We start from the raw sequence: 4,761 nt of genomic DNA, 5'->3' as shown, positions 1-4,761 counted from the left end.
GCTGTGGTGGTGTTGGTGTGTGTGTGTGTGTGTGTGTACTTTAACACACACTCTCCCCGTGCTCATGGTGGTGTATATTTTAGAACCCACCCATCCACCCCCTATTCATGGTTAAGGGTTCCATGACTTCTGCAGCGGTCCGTGTGGCTGGTTTTGGGGTTGCCCAAGCAGATTAGGCAGCCCCTGGGCCAGTCGCACTGGCCACTGATGGGGCAGTTTGGGTGTGGGGAAGGGGCTCAGGGTTGGGGTGTGGCTTCCCTCTGGGGGGCAGGGGGGCTCCCTGAAAGCAGCCAGCATGTCCCTCGAGCTCCTAGGCAGAGGGGTCAGGGGGCTCTGCATACTGCCCCCGCCTGGAGGCACTGCCCCTGCAGCTCCCATTGGCTGTGGTTCCCGGTCAATGGGAGCTGCCTGCCGCCCCCTCGCACCTGCTGTGTCCCCGGACCACCCCCTCAGAGCACTCCCAGCCAAGTTTTAGTCCGGGGTATAGTACAAGTCATGGACAGGTCACGGGCCATGAAATTTTGTTTACTACCCCTGACTTTTACTAAAAATACCCGTGACTAAAACCTAATCTTATTCATAGTATTTGTTGTGGAGATCAGAATCAAACACAAAAGACCGAACAACCCTTTTTGGGACAAGTTCTGCGCTGGCTTAGATGCAAGTGGATTGACAGCCTCCACGGCTGGACCCAGCCTCTCCAGCGTGAGTGAAAAGGCCCCGTGAATCATTATTAGCTTCTAGGCAGGAGCAGACTTATCAGGTTCTGTGTTGTAGCCACTAGAGGGGGCTAAAGAGCCACACTGATATCCTCACACCCATTTCATAAATTTGAGGGGTGTGTCTGAAGGCCAGGGCTGCCCCCGTGATAAGACTGAAGAGCGGGACGGAGGGTGACATTCACCCATGTGCAGAAGGGACACGAGTGGTGCACAGAGCAGCCCCCCTCTTCAAAGCGGAGCAAAGTTTCTCCATGAGGCTTGATTCCCCACCTCCTTGCACCAGTGCCGAGTGGGGCGTGAAACACCGCTGCCTCACAATGGTAGCATTGTTGCGCTCACTTTGCACAGATATAAAAGACGGCCCTGTTACAATCATGGCTTGAACACAGAGACGTTAGATAAAAACAAATTCTTTTGCTGGAAGATCATAACAACTGTATTTCTTAGCACTCAGAGCATTAATACATAAGAACCACAAAACAGAGAGAGGCAAAACAGGCTGCTTCATAAAACTAGGCTGACCGGATAGCAAGTGTGAAAAATCAGGACGGGGTGGGGGTGGGGTTATAGGAGCCTATATAAGAAAAAGCCCCAAATATCGGGACTGTCCCTATAAAATCGGGACATCTGGTCACCCAATCTAAAACAGAAGTACAGCTCACTCCACCTTGCTCTAGGCTGGCTCGCTGTAGAGAGTGACCATTGCTGCTAGATCCAGTCTTATGCTTCCCTACAGAGCTCTTACAAGCAGAACCAGGAAACCCCCCTGAAATTTAAAGTGACAGTTTACACTTCTAAACTGTTTCAAGACACTCCAAGCACAAAGGTGCAGGGCAAAGGTGAATGAGGCCTGTGACGACCACCATAAAAGCGCAAAGGCTGAGGTTTTCCCAGGGGCCTACACCAGTTAAGCACCCACATCTCCTTGACGTTTCAAAGGCTGCTTTGGAAATCTCACTCTAAACACTCCTTTCCTCCTGCCAGAGCTGGGTTAAAGGTCCCTTGTAAATGGAAAAGTAAACTGGGGTCACACCCATATTTTTGCTGCCTTGTTTTTAAAGGCCTGAAAGGCACTTAAAATTGTCCCTGCTTGGTTTTATACTTTTAGAAATATCAGGCATGTCAAGTCGCTTTTCTGCTGGAGGGGCTCGGAGAACTAAGTGGGGAGCAGCCTTCCGGGAGCTGGGAGGATCTTTAACAAAGAGAGCATTCGTCCCCATTGTTTGCCGAGTATTTGAGTTAAATAGGTGGTTTTTTTTTTTTAAAAAGGATGCTTAAAGTTGAGCATATGCTCAAGTGCTTATCTAAGACTTAAAAAAAAAATTTTTTTTCCCTTTTTTGTTGCTGTCAGGTCACTGTTTAAACACATTTATGAGTCAGACTTTGCCCCGACTTGCTTTTTTCAATCAAATGTGTAACCAAAGCTCCTGTATTTACCTAATAGTTCCTGGCAGAGTGCCGTTGTAACGAGGAAAATAAATGTTTGATTTTGCAGCTTGAACGGCAAAACAATAGCGGAGGTGCTAAGCAGGGTTCTCTCTCCCATACCTTTGCCAGCCACGCACTTTGATTGCTTAGCAGGGGAAGGAGAGAGAGAAGACAAAAATCTTCACAGGCCTGTTCCTGAACTAGTGGAGAATTGGCAAGATTGTGCCATGAGAAATAATGAAACTGGATTGAGATGGGGAGCGGCTTTTATCCAGGCTTGTCAAACTTTTAGGTGTTGTTAACGCCAATTTAACTCAAAGGCCTGACTAGCGGCAGGGGGAGAAAAACGTTCTTTGTTAAAGATACAACAGTGACTGTAAGGGGTCAGACTCACCCCGCGGCACCTCCTGCGGGTCTCTTCCAGGAATTAGCTCATCCCAGCTCCAGAGCGCCCTCTGCAGGCCGGTGATCCACCTTGCCACTGGCCCCATGTCCCTCCCAGGACCCCAGTGCCACTTTCTGTGGGTGCTGCCCCCTGCCAGTACCCGCACACTCTGGGTCTCCCCTCCCAGGGGAACCCCCACCCACTAACCCCACCTCACCTCAGGGTCAGGCTACTGCCAGTCACCATCTAGCCCCACTCCCTGGGGCAGGCTACAGTATCAACCACTCATCACAGGCAAGGTTGGGTTTGGACCTGCTGCCTTGGCCTACCCCTGGGCTGCCCTCTGCAACCCCCAGTACCTGTTGGCCCAATGCTAGGCCACAGCCTGGGGTTTTCCAGGCTGGAGCTCCCCAGCCCTGCTCCACTCAGGTACCCTGTCTTAAACTCCCTGCAGCCAGGCCCTTCTCTCTCTGAATGTAGAGAGTGACTGCCCACTTGAGTGCCTGGCTCAAGCCTTTATAGGGCCAGCTGGGCCCTGATTGGGGCGTGGCCCCAGCTGAACCTGCTTCCTCCCAATCAGCCCAGGCCCCTTGCCCTTCCACAGCCCTCCTCCAGGATTTTTTAAACCTCTCAGGGCAGGAGCGGGTAACCACCCCGCTACACCGACTCTATCCTTAAAGGCTGAAAAACGCTCTCCGTCCATATCACTGGGCCCTGCAAAAGCAGGGGTGACTGGCTTTGAAAGCCCTACGGTTCTTCTTTAAAAAAAAAAAAAAAAAATCCTTGCTTTGATGAATCAATTCAACTACATGAGCACGAGGGTTGGAGGCTCATCTAAGCGGAAAGACCCGTCTTCCCAGAATTCCTCGGTGAGCATCAGTTCGTTCCACCCGGGAAACATGACATCATCAGCGCTTGCTCTCATTGGCAGAGGGGCAGATGCAGACACAGCTGACGGATGCCTGGGGCCAATGATCAGATCACGCCTGGGTTGGAAAAGTCTCCCTTGTATGTAAACCGAAGAAGGCATGTGCCCATGTGTGCTAGATTGTAAGGCCAGAGGGGCCTATTAGCTCATCTAGTCTGACCTGTATAACAGAGGCTGGAGAATTTCACCCTATTACCCTGTATGAGTTTTGTTTCGTTTAAAGGGCTGCTGGGAGATACGTGCTGCGGACTATTTGTGATGAATCCGGGGAAAATTCACCCCTGCGTTGTGAAACTCTGCGGCATAATGGAAACAGCATTTGTTAGGCTTATCTATATTACCAGAGCAATTTAAGGCCCAAACCGAGATCAGGGCCTCATTGTGCTGGGTGTTGCACAGACACAACCTGAGAGACTCTCTGTCCCAGTCTAAATAGGCAAAGACCGGCTTATAGTTAGTTGTCATTTTACAGATGGGAAAACTGAGGTCCAGAGCGATGGTGCGACGTGTCAAAGGTCACACAGGGAGTTAGTGGCAGAGCTGGGAACTGCATGCAGAGGTCCTGATCCCCTGACTCAGCCCCAAGGCAGTTCTACCACTGAATTAGATCTTTTTCCAGCTGAGTTGCTCAAAGCCCTCCCGTCCGGCAGCCTGGTGAGTGGTACGGATGGACAAGGGGGTTCTGTGACGAGCCCAAGAATGACTTAGTTCTGCGCTCCATTGCTTTTCCTTTTCAGTACAGCGTGTGTCCCCTTACGTACAGGGCAGGGATGCTGGGAAATCCCAAAAGCCAGGGCAAAGGCCTGACTGTGTTTCTGAGTGAAGTGTGTGGCAGAGAAAACAGGAAGCTGGTGAGGCAGTGGCTGGTTCTTGGAGCAGGGGAAGTCGGGGGGGCCGTGTCGCTGCGGTAACCCACACGCCAAGTGTGCTTCCTGGCAGCTGCCAATGGTGTTTCGCAGCAACCCAGGCTCCTCTGAGTCAATGGAAAAGCTGAGCCGGGCCTGGAGGCCGGGGGAGAGTTTGTTGGTGTTGTTAACAGCCCTGGTCGTTTCTCCTGGATGCTGGCCCGCCCACACGCACTGCAAGCTTGCACACGAGAGAGCAGGTTGGGAGTTTAATTCGAGCTGCTCGGGGCTCAAATTCCCCCATCCTGGGGTTCCTGCCCACAAGAGAGGCTGGGAGCTAGAATCTGCAAGCTCCTTCATGGCGGGGACCATCTTTTTGCTCTCTCTTTGTACAGCGCCTAGCACATCTAGGCACAACTGAGATACACAGGATGCCTTTGACTTTGGATCCCT

This window comes from Chrysemys picta, chromosome 20, assembly GCF_011386835.1.
Source record: "Chrysemys picta bellii isolate R12L10 chromosome 20, ASM1138683v2, whole genome shotgun sequence".
Lineage (NCBI taxonomy): Eukaryota > Metazoa > Chordata > Testudines > Emydidae > Chrysemys > Chrysemys picta.
Note: the sequence above shows the minus strand (reverse complement) of the source record.